This window comes from Phocoena phocoena, chromosome 19, assembly GCF_963924675.1.
Source record: "Phocoena phocoena chromosome 19, mPhoPho1.1, whole genome shotgun sequence".
Lineage (NCBI taxonomy): Eukaryota > Metazoa > Chordata > Mammalia > Artiodactyla > Phocoenidae > Phocoena > Phocoena phocoena.
In genome coordinates this window covers 51,990,433-52,002,606 of record NC_089237.1, presented here as the reverse complement: position 1 = coordinate 52,002,606, position 12,174 = coordinate 51,990,433, and the positions used below count along the sequence as shown (strand labels likewise).

Sequence of the window (12,174 nt, the reverse complement as noted above, 5' to 3'; positions counted from 1 at the left end):
AGGTGACCTTCTTTGTTGAACACTTTTCAGTGATTACACATTTACCTCCCCCCCCCCCCCCACTTCTTCTCCAGGTTAATTCCCACTCATCGTCCTCCCTCAGCTCACATGTCTCTTCTTTAGTCTCAGGAACCTCCAGTATGATACGCTTTGTCATTGCCTCCTGGATGTCTACTTCCTAGCACTTGCTACCATTGTAATTACATACTTAAATGTGTAATTTAAATCTTTGTCTCCCATGTCCTTCAACAGAGCGTGGGCGCCATCTTGTTGTCCCCCTGCATCCTCAGTGTTGAGCCAGTGCCAGGCACGCAGTGGGCATCTCAGACACATTTGTTAAATAAGTAAGTAAACAAAAAAGGTCCTGCTTCCTTAAGGAGCGAGGTTTCTGAAAGGCCATGTTCATTCCAAGCCAGGGGCTGACAGCTGTGTGAACCCCCAGGGCACTCAGGAGGCCTCAGTGGAGCCCGGTATGGTCAGGGCCACAGAGAGGAACTGTGCACTGAAAAAGTAACAGGCTGGGGGCAGGGAGCCGGGGGACTTTGGGATTAATTTACACACACTCCTATACATAAAATAGATCACCAACAAGGACCTACTGTATAGCACAGGGAGCTATACTCAATATTTTGTAATAATCTATAATGGAAGAGAATCGGAAAAAGAATACCACTACCACCGCCGCCCCCCACCAAAAACAAGTAACAGGCTGTGTCTGAGGAGGACTTGTAAAAGGCCAAGTGTAAAGAGCCTGTCCTATGGATGGGCCTCCACCTGGAGAGAATTTGTGCTCCCAGAATTCCTTCCTGGGGAACAATAATTTAGCTCTTGAATTGAGAGATGAGGAATGACAGTGGATGTGATAAGGAAAAAGCTCTGCTGTAGAAGAAGCTATGGGGAAAGGCCTCTGTGATTCCATGTTGAAAGGAGAAAGTCCCTCTTTCCGGGCCAGGTTGTTTTTTTTAAAAAGGGAACTTTATTTTATTTGTTTGTTTGTTTATTATTTTGGGGGGGCAGCGTTGGGTCTTCGTTGCTGCACGCGGGGTTTCTCTAGTTGCGGCGAACGGGGGCTACTCTGCATTGCGGTGTGTGGGCTTCTCATTGCCGTGGATTCTCTTGCTGCAGAGCAGGGACTCTAGGCACGCGGGCTTCAGTAGTTGTGGCTCGTGGGCTCTAGAGCGCAGGCTCAGTAGTTGTGGCACACAGGCTTATTAGTTGCTCCGCGGCATGTGGGATCTTCCCAGACCAGGGCTCAAACCCTTGTCTCCTGCACCGGCAGGCGGATTCTTAACCACTGCGCCACCAGCGAAGCCCCCAAGTTTGCGTATAAAACATTAACTGGAGACCAGTATTTCCAGGAGACACAACAGTTCCCCTCCCCCACCCCCATGGTGCCTGGCCTCTGCTTGAAATTTTGTCTCAGCCTTTTTCTCTTCCTCACAGTCCCCGTGTCTCTCTTTAGTTCTCTGTCTTTACTTAGAATGGAAATGTATTCACTGGTGATTGTATTTGTTTGAAGTAAACCAATGTTAATGAAGCTTTGGGTGCACTGAACATTTTGAACATTTGAAGTATCAGCCTCAAAGAAAATCTAAATGTCCCCAAATGAGCTTCTGACATATTATATGTTTCCCACGGGTGGGTGGCTTGGGTGGGTGAGCTATTTGAGCAAGAATCATTTTATTTCTGCAAAGCTGTGTGACTTCTGTTTTTCATTTTTACCTTTTGTAATTCCCTTTTTGGTTTTTAAAAAATTTTTTTAATTTTATCTTTCTTTTTATAATTTTATTTATTTATTTATTTTGGCTGCGTTGGGTCTTTGTTGCTGCGCTCAGGCTTTCTCTAGTTGCGGCGAGCGGGGGCTACTCTTCTTCGCATTGCACAGGCTTCTCATTGTGGTGGCTTCTCTTGTTGAGGAGCATAGGCTCTAGACGTGCGGGCTTCAGTAGTTGTGGCACGCAGGCTCAGTAGTTGTGGCGTGCGGGCTCTAGAGTGCAGGCTCAGTAGTTGTGGCACATGGGTTTAGTTGCTCTGCGGCATGTGGGGTCTTCCCGGACCAGGGCTCGAACCCGAGCCCCCTGCATTGGCAGGCAGATTCTTAACCACTGTGCCACCAGGGAAGTCCCTCTTTTTTGTTTTTTAATTAAAGTGTACTTGATTTACAATGTTGTGTTAATTATTGCTGTACATACAGCACAGTGATTCAGTTATACATATATATGCATTCTTTTTTACATATTCTTTTCCATTATGGTTTATCATAGGATGTTGAATACGGTTCCCTGTGCTATACAGTAGGACCTTGTTGTTTATCCATTCTCTCTATAAAAGCTTACATCTCCTAACCCCAACCTCCCGTTCCACCCCTCCCCCAACCCCCTCCCCCTTAAAGCCGAATCACTTTTGATGAGAGGAGAAAGAGGACGAAGAATGCAAGTTGCCGTCCTGGTAAGGTGAGCCATGAGAACGGGGGCTCCGCACCCCCAGACTGGGCATCCCCAAGAGCTATGGGGCTGAGGGACAAGGTACCCAGAGCTGGGTCTGGAGCCCTGGCAAGGTTTCAAGATCCTCTAGCAAATTGTGATTCAGAGATCCCTGTATTGTAGAGTTCCTCTTAAGTTGTGGTCCTTGGATTATTCATTCTTATATATACATTAGAAAGAAAATCTCTAAAGGATACATCAGGCTATATGGTTACCTGTTATTGGGGAGGGGTAGCCAGATGGGGGTCAGGGATTCGAGGCAAAATTTTTACTAGGTAATTTAAACCAATTTTTAAATTTTGAAACAATCTCAGATTTATGCAAAAGCTGCAAGTATGGTAAAAATACCTTCCCCTCCGCCGAACCTTTTGAGAGTCAGTTGCTGATAGGATTCCTGATCACCCCTGAGTACTTTAGTGTGGATTTCCTGCAAGAAGGACCTCCTCTGACATAACCACAATATAATCAACAAAATCAGGAAATTAACATTGATACATTTCCACCATTCAGGTGTCCCAATAATGTCCTTTATAGAAACAAAAGGATCCAGTTCATAATCATGTGTTACCTTTAGTTGTCATGTCTCTTTCAGTCTCCTTCATTCTGGAATAGTTTCTTAGTATTTCCCCAGCCCTCATGATCATATAGATTATAGGCCAGTAATCTTTTCTTTTTAATTGAAGCATAGTTGATTTACAACGTTGTGTTAGTTTCTGGTGTACAAAAAAGTGATTCAGTTTTATATATATATATATATATATATATATATACTTTTTCATATTCTTTTCCATTGTAGGTTATTACAAGATATTGAATATAGTTCCCCGTGCTATATACACTTGGACCTTGTTGTTTATTTTTTATATAGTAGTTTGCATTTGCTAATCTCAAACTCTTAATTTATCCCTCCACCCCCTCCTTCCCCTTTGGTAACCATAATTTTGTTTTCTATGTCTGAGAATATGGTTCTGTTTTGTAAATAGGGTCATTTGTATCATATTTTAGATTCCACATATAAGTGATACCATATGATGTTTGTCTTTCTCTGACTTACTTCGCTTAGTATGATAATCTCTGGGTCCATCTATGTTGCTGCAAATGGCATTATTTCATTCTTTTTTTTTTTAATATTTAGTTGTTTATTTGGTTGCATTGGGTGTTAGTTGCAGCAGGCGGGCTCCTTAGTTGTGGCATGTGAACTCTTGTTTGCGGCACGTGGGATCTAGTTCCCTGACCAGGGGTCGAACCTGGGATCCCTGCATTCGGAGTGCAGAGTCTTATCCACTGTGCCACCAGGGAAGTCCCTTCATTCTTTTTTACGGCTGAGTAGTTCCCTTGTGTGTATGTGCCTGTACATATATAGATATACATATATGCCACATCTTCTTTATCCATCCATTTGTTGATGAACATTTAGGTTGCTTCCATATCTTGGCCTTATTGTGAACAGTGCTGCCATGAACTTTGGAGTGCATGTATCGTTTCGAATTAGAGTTTTCTCTGGATAAATGCCCGGGAGTGGGACTGCTGAATCATATGGTAGCTCTATTTTTAGTTTTTTAAGGAACCTTCATATATTCTCCATAGTGGCTACATCAATTCACATTCCCACCAGTAGTGGAGGAGGGTTCCCTGTCGACTTTTTAATGATGCAGGCCTGCAATCTTATAGAATGTCTTTCAAGTTAGGTTTGTCTGATGTTTCCTTTTTTCTTTTTTTTACTGGAGTACAATCGCTTTACAGCGCCGTGTCAGTTTCTGCCGCACGGCGAAGTGAATCAGCCATATGCATACACACATCCCCTCCCTCGTGGACCTCCCTCCCTGCTGTCTGACGTTTCTTTGATTAAATTCAGGTTATGAATCTCGGGCAGGAATATCACAGAAGTGATGTATAATCTTCTCATTGCCGTCTATCCGGTGGCACGTGATTTCGATTTGTCCCCTTCCTGATGACATTAACTTTGATCACTTTTTTAAGGTGGCGTCTGCCAGGATTCTCCACTGTAAAGTTACTCTTTTCCCCTCTGTAATGAATGAGGATTTTGTACTTTGAGACTATGTAAATACCCTGTGCTGTCTCGAATTTTGAATTTACTCATTTTTTAATTATGGACTCATAATTTCCTAATTTATTACTATTTCCCTTCTTTACTTTTTTTGGGAACCGTGTGAATGGATTAAATATTTTAAAAACTAACTTTTAAAAAGAAAGAACCTGAAGTCTAAAACCTCTGCTGATCTTTAGCCTTTACTGATTTACCATTATCCTTTGGCCAAGCTTAGGGCATGTACCACCCAAGGTGCCAGGGGGTGTGTATGGTGGGGACAGAGGGGGTGTTATCAACCGCAGGGGAACTCAGGACTGAGTGGGGAGAGAGATTTCTCCACATGGAAATGGGTGGCTGTTACCAAAAGCAGGGAGAATGGAAACTAGGCGGCGAAGACACTAGTGGATACAAAAACAACAAAACACAAAAAAGAAACTATGACCAGAGGGCCTTGGGAGTCTTGTGCTGGGAAACAGGGGATGTGTTGGAGCGGAAATGGCTACCAGCAAGTAACGGAACGAGCCCCAGGGCCAGAGGGTGATCCCAGGGCCAGAGGCCCCCGCTCGCTGGCGTTCCGAGTTGGAAGCCAGGCCACTTTCCGTGGAGTCGGGACCCAAGTGGGGACGGTTGGCAGCACCTGGCTGAGGGAGCTATTCAGAGGCAGAGGACTGGCTCCTAGGAGGGCCTGACCGCGTCTCCAAAAGCATAACGTGTCTTGGTGGGAGAGTTCAGATGAAAGAACGGCCCTGGGAATTTGCGAGTCGTTCTTCCTAGAAGTGGCCTTGAGGCCAGCATTTGAACTTTGGCAGCGTTGCCGGGATGGAGAAAGTTGTTGGCAGCCTCTGAACTCTTTGTAGACTGTTTTTCAAACCCAGGAAGGGTCTGCCACATTACGTGAATTATGCTTGATGCCGTTCACCCTGTGCCTCTCAGCCAGGCATTCCTCCACTTCTCAGCCACGAACCCATGGAGTCTGCTTATCATTCCTGCGTCCACAGGATATTTTAAGGAACTGTTTGTATGCCAGCTGTCCCTGGCCTGACCAGAGCACACCTCCGCAGACAGACTCATTCTGCAAATTTCTAACAAAGCAAAAATGTTGATTTTGGCATGCGTTAGCCCCAACTTATCAGACCCGATTGCTCGATTGACTAGGAAAAAATATCTAGGGAAAACACATTTTATGATTTTAATTGTTATTATAGGTGCTCTCAAAAAATAAATCTGTGAACTGCCATATATTTCAGTGAAAGAACTCACATCTGGTTCTGATTAACTCCGGAGTCTGTTGGCTGACTTAGCACGGGAGTCTTTTCTGGAAGTCAGCTCTGTGTCTCAGGGATTTTTGTTTTCACCCAGAGAGACACAGTGGAGACCTTGTTCCAGCACAAAGGCATTAACTGTTAGCGTGACCCTTCACAAACATGGCGATGCTCATCAAAGACCTCAGAATCCCTCCTGGAGGTCTGACACAGACAAGGCTGAAGGCAAGGGCGGGTGGATGGAGAGAGAGAGTTCCAGGCTAGCTCAACAGACTAGGCTTCAGGCGTTGCCATTTTAACCCCCAGTCACAAGAAGGACCCATAGAGGCTTTGAGAAAGGCGTTGTCAACCCTCACCCTCTCTCTGGGAAAGAGGAAAGAAAAAATAATGAACTCTATGCTACATTCACTTTTGTGATGAACAAGATGGTAAAATCTGTAACAGACATCCTGGGATAGCCCACTTTCTTCTCTCAAGATATAAGAGCTATAATAAACACACATCTCGGACTTCCCCGGTGGCGCAGTGGTTAAGAATCAGCCTGCCAGTGCAGGGGGCACGGGTTCGAGCCTTGGTCCGGGAATATCCCACGTGCCACGGAGCTGCTAAGCCCATGTGCCACAACTACTGAGCCTGTGCTCTAGAGCCCGCAAGCCACAACTACTGAGCCCGCGTGCCGCAACTACTGAAGCCTGCGAGCCTAGGGTCCGTGCTCCGCAACAAGAGAAGCCACCGCAATGAGAAGCCCGCACACTGCAATGAAGAGTGGCCCCCCTCTTGCCGCAACTAGAGGAAACCCCGTGTGCAGCAACAAAGACTCAACACAGCCACAAACAAAACAAAACAAAACGAAAAAACACACATCTCACTTCCTTTATGGGCAAGATGGCAGGATGAATGGTAAAAATGTGAAATGAAGCCACCACAGCCAATAGCTGTGCTTGGTCCATAGGAGTCAAGGAGTCCACTAAGCATTGTCCAGGATGAAACGCCTTTGACCTGAAGCCTCATGTTTTTTTTTTTTTTTTTTTTTTTTTGACCTGGCCGTGCGGCTTGCAGGATCTTAGTTCCTGGCCAGGGATTAAACCCATGCCCTCAGCAGTGAAAGCGCAGAGTCCTAACCACTGGACCGCCAGGGAATTCCCTGAACTCTCACGATTTTAAAATCCTCTGGCAGTAGGCGATTCTGGCTAATGGGGAGCCACAGCTCCTCCTGCATCCTGCTCTGTGGATGGGAAGAACAAGATAGCTTCAAATTCTAATTCCTCCCTCTTAACTCACATTCTCTCTGTGGACGATGGGAACCATCGTCCCAGCATCCTGCCCTGCTCCTGGGACGTGAGTGGGTCTCGCTTGGGGTGGCCTCCCCTTACTCTCCATCTGCATGGTCCTTCCTCCCCAGTCACACCCTACACACCCCAAGAACTCTTTGCCTAACTGCATGTGCATTGCATCTCAAAGGAAACAGAGAGACCAGTTGTTCCCAGTTACACCAAGGAACAGAGAGAGGTAATGATAACCTTGAACAAACCTGACTTAATAGGGGCAGGACAGTTTCTTTCCCGAGTGCATACCTGTAATAGACTTTATCCTTCAAAAAGCCTTTGATGAGTTCCCCACATACAGCTCCACGAGTCACTGGATGACTGGTCGCTTTTGTCACAAGTAGGGAGCTACCTTAGGGGCAGGGATAAATGGGTTCTTCTCTGCATGGAAATGTATGAGTACTAATTTTTTTTGAATCGAACAAATTATTTTTTTTAAATTTATTTATTTTGGCTGCACTGGGTCTTAGTTGCAGCACACGGGATCTTTAGTTGCAGCATGCTTGCAGGATCTAGTTCCCCGACCAGGGATCGAACCCGGGCCCCCTGCATTGGGAGCCTGCAGTCTTACCCACTGGACCATCAGGGAAGTCCCTGAATACTAATTTTTAAAATAGCCAACAGTTATTAAGCACCTACTCTGTGCCAGGTGTTGCCCTGAGCACATCCCAACTGTTAACTCACGTCATCCTCACCACAACCACCTAAGGGAGGTACCGTGACAATACCAATTTTATAGGCAAGGAGACAGTTACAGAGAGATTAAGGGCCTTGATTGAGGCAACTCAGCTAGCTCTAGAACAATCATCAGTGACATTATAATTCATTTAGATTTTACAGTAAGATCTCATTGTAATATTTGTGAATGACACAGAACGTTAAGCGTATTGAAAATTCAATGAGACTAAATTGCAGAAAGATCCTTTTAGTTTTAGCTCTGTCTGCCCGCAGTCTCCTGACAATTCTAACCCTGCGTCATCCTGCAGCAATGTCCCTTCCTTTCCAAGCCCCAGTCACCACCCTTATTTAGGCCTTTACTCTGTCTGCCTTGAACTTTATAATGGTCTCTTAACTAGTCTCCTGGCTTTCTGTTGCTCCCCGGCTCCAATGCAGTTATCGCATCACTGCCAGATTAAATGAACACAGTACAGCTCTGTCTCAGCCCAAGCTAGTTCCAAGCCCACCCATATCTGGGTTCAAAGCCGTCCACGGCATGCCATGGCCAACTTTGCCAGCGTTGCCGGAGTTATGCTCTTTGACCCAAGACGTTTTTGCTAACTAGCAGCCTTGAGCCAAAGTACTGCGGTAGGTTATGGGGAGTTGGAAGGCCACAGTCCTCGTCCTCAAATTGGTTTTCGTGGTGAGAAGACAGACTTGTAAACAAATGCAAAATCATAAGTTAATTGTTCCAAGGTAGGAGTGTACAAAGTACACACAGGAGAAGAAGTACCCACCTCTGCCCAGGGGGCATCAGGGATCTGTGAGCTGAGAGAAAAAGCCAAAGGCCCAAGTGGACCATAGGAGAGAGTTCCAGGAGAAGAACACAGGGCACAGGGACACCGTGGAAGGACAAGCAGCTGAGTCCAGTGGTAATGCAGAGTTCGACGGGAAGTCGAAGAAGTTTAGAAAACAGGGGGCCAGAGAAAGGCCTTTCACGAGTTGAGTTATTGTACAGATATAAGTCTAATTCCAAACTACAAAATGACCTTAAAGTTTGTCTGGAAAAAATAAGTGTGAGAATTGCCAGGATTTTCTTTTAAAGAAGAATAGTGAGGAAAGAAAAAAATATTACTCTACTAAATATTAAAATATAAGATCACAATGGTCGGAACCGTGTGGTCCCGGTGGGGATTAGAAAGGTAAGGAATACAGCAGGAAATACGGAAATGGACCCAGGTATATATTACAAGTCTTATAAAATATTTTATTCCATTTATTTATTTTTTAGTTTTATTTTTTGGCCATGCCATGCAGCACGTGGGATCTTAGTTCCCCGACCAGGGATCCAACCCGCACACCCTGCACTGGAAGTGCACAGGCTTAACCACTGGGCTGCCAGGGAAGTCCCTAGACTTATAAATATTTTAAATGTGATGTCTCAAATCAGGATCAAAACGGTGGATTATCCAAAAGATGTTTCTGCAACAACTACCTGAACTATTTTGAAAAAAAAGTTGGGTTCCCTACCCTTCCCCATCATTCACAAAATAAATTCTAGATCAGTGCTGTCCAATAGAATTTTCTTTGATGATGGAAATATTCTATATCTGTGCTATTCATTATGGTAGCCACTGGCCACATGTGGTTATCGAGCACTTGAAGTGGGGCTAGTGCATTGAGAAACTGAATTTTTTATTTCAATTGATTGAAATGTAAATAGCCATTTGTGACTGGTAGCTACCAAATTGAACAGCACTGTTCTAGAGGGACTAAATGTATAAATATAGGAAAAAGAAACAAAGGACACGAATAGGAAAATCACAAAAGAAGAAATACAAATGTCCAGTAAATATGAAAAAAAACTTCAACCTCACCTCTAATCACAGATTCACCAACCAAGACAACTATGAGAAAATTCATCAATCTGACAATGCCTTAAAAAATGTTGCTTTATAAAACTTTTAGAGGAAAGCCACTCTTTGACGTAAACCACAGCAAGATCTGTTTTGTTTTGTTTGCGGTACGCGGGCCTCTCACTGTTGTGGCCTCTCCCGTTGCGGAGCACAGGCTCCGGACGTGCAGGCTCAGCGGCCATGGCTCACGGGCCCAGCCGCTCCACGGCATGTGCGATCTTCCCGGACCGGGGCACGGACCCACGTCCCCTGCATCGGCAGGCGGACTCTCAACCACTGCGCCACCAGGGAAGCCCGCGAGATCTGTTTTGACCTATCTCCTAGAGTAACAGAAATAAAAACAAAAATAAACAAATGGGACTTAATTAAACTTAAAAGCTTCTGCACAGCAAAGGAAACCATAAACAAGACAAAAAGACAACCCTCAGAATGGGAGGAGATATTTGCAGATGAAACAACAGACAAAGGATTAACCTCCAAAATATACAAACAGCTCATGGAGCTCAATATCAAAAAAAACAAACAGTCCAGTTAAAAAATGGGCAGAAGACCTAAATAGACATTTCACCAAGGAAGACATACAGATGGCCAAGAGGCACATGAAAAGATGCTCAACATCGCTAATTATTAGAGAAATGCAAATCAAAACTACAATGAGGTATCACCTCACGCTGGTCAGAATGGCCATTATCAAAATAGCTAGAAACACTAAATGCTGGAAGGGGTGTGGTGAAAAATTATTATTATTACTTTTGTTTGTGTGTGGAGTACATTTTTATTTAATTGAATCAATTCTTTCTGGATGGCCGTTGTTTGCTCTATGATGGCGGCAGTCCAGGTCCCATGTTGGTGTACTTGGTGGCATCCCTTGGGGCAAAGGGAAGCCGGGGAGAGGAGAGCTCAGGAAGTGATCATCGCTGCCATTCTCTGAGCATTCAGCTCTGTGCCAACCACTTGGCCCCCAGCCTCTCACCACAACCTGGTGAAGTAGATGCCATCATCCCCATTTTACAGATGGGGAAATAGCTCCAGAGGGGTTCAGCGTTCCCATCCCGCAGCCGGAAAGCCAGGGTTTGGAGCCGGGTCTGTGACTCCGGTGGCTGGCAAGGACTCCAGGACCACGTGCGACATTGAGGCCTTCTTGGGGCGAGGCTGTGGCGAAGACACCCCCCCCCCCCCCCGCCCCGCACACAGAGAAGCTACGACCCTGGGCCCTCCTGATGGGGAACGGGGACCTCACCAGCGAAGCCAGGCAGACATCCCTCCCCCACTACCCCGGAGACACAACATCCCTGGTGATCTATCCATCTCTTAGCTCTCCACGCTCCTGGGACCTGAAGTAAGAAAACTGGTGTATATGTGGGTGGGTTTTAACTCGTTTTGAAAAGACTTTAACTTGCGGAGGCTGGGATGGGGTAGAGCTCTCAGAAGAGGAATTTGGGGAATGGAGTGTCCTCAGATTTTTCCATCTGCTCAGACAAGGCCCTGCCAGTGATGCCAGAATGCTGTGTGTGTGTGTGCCCAGCCTCGTCGCGGCTCAGCCATCTTCCGCGACGGGCAGGGGCGGCAGGTTCTGCAGCTGCGGTGGCGGGGGGAGGGGGGAGGGGGAGGGGAGGGGGGGAGGGATGGCGGTTCCCGGGGAGGGAGAGCCCGGAGGCTGCCAGGTCCCTCTTGCAGCATAGTTAAAGCCTGAGATAGTTGTGTGCTCACAAGGAAGCGGGGTGGGGAAGCAGAGCCAGACTCCATTTGGTCTCCATCACTGCTCAGAAAGCAACTTGGGTCAAGGCTGCAGTCAGAGCTGGGTCTGTAGCAGGGAGCTGGCGGCGGGGAAATTTTCCGGGTGGCTAGACCTGCCCAAAAGAACAGGAGAAGGGTGGTCTCCACAGGGCAGGGAGGGATGGACTTTAAGGTTTGCAGGGATGATCCATTTTTATTTTAAAACTGACCAACCCGCATCTTTCCCAGAGGAAAGAAGTATTTTGGTTTTGTGTCTGTTTTTAAATGGTTAGAAAACGTAACTGTGTGAACCTGGGCAATCACTTCAGCTCTGTTGAGTCTCATCTGCAATATCTGGACCAGGGAACTAAACCAGCGGATGTTCTGTTAAGGTCCCTTTTAGTGCGAAGGTCAAGGATATTCAAACATTCCCAAGTTCTGCCCCAGACCCACTGAGTTAGGATCTCCGGGGGAAGGGGCCTGAGAACCTATATTTTATTTTATTTTATATTTACTTGTTTTTTTTAATAGATGAGGATACTGAAGGACACTTTTTCTTTAGTCTTACTGAGATGTAATTAACAGACATACATATACACTGTGGAATGATTACCACAATAAGTTTAGTTACCATCCATCACCTTTTCTTTTTTTTTGCGGTACGCGGGCCTCTCACTGTTGTGGCCTCTCCCGTTGCGGAGCACAGGCTCCAGACGCGCAGGCTCAGCGGCCATGGCTCATGGGCCCAGCCACTCCGCGGCACAT

At 45.9% G+C, this 12,174-nt stretch overlaps 1 non-coding gene across 1 annotated transcript; it reads right to left on the bottom strand.

The window, feature by feature from the left end:
* Window positions 1-3,709: 3,709 nt before the first annotated feature.
* Window positions 3,710-3,782, bottom strand: TRNAR-CCG (transfer RNA arginine (anticodon CCG)). The gene has a single exon. It is a non-coding gene; the product is annotated as a tRNA-Arg (tRNA).
* Between the last annotated feature and the right edge of the window lie 8,392 nt (window positions 3,783-12,174).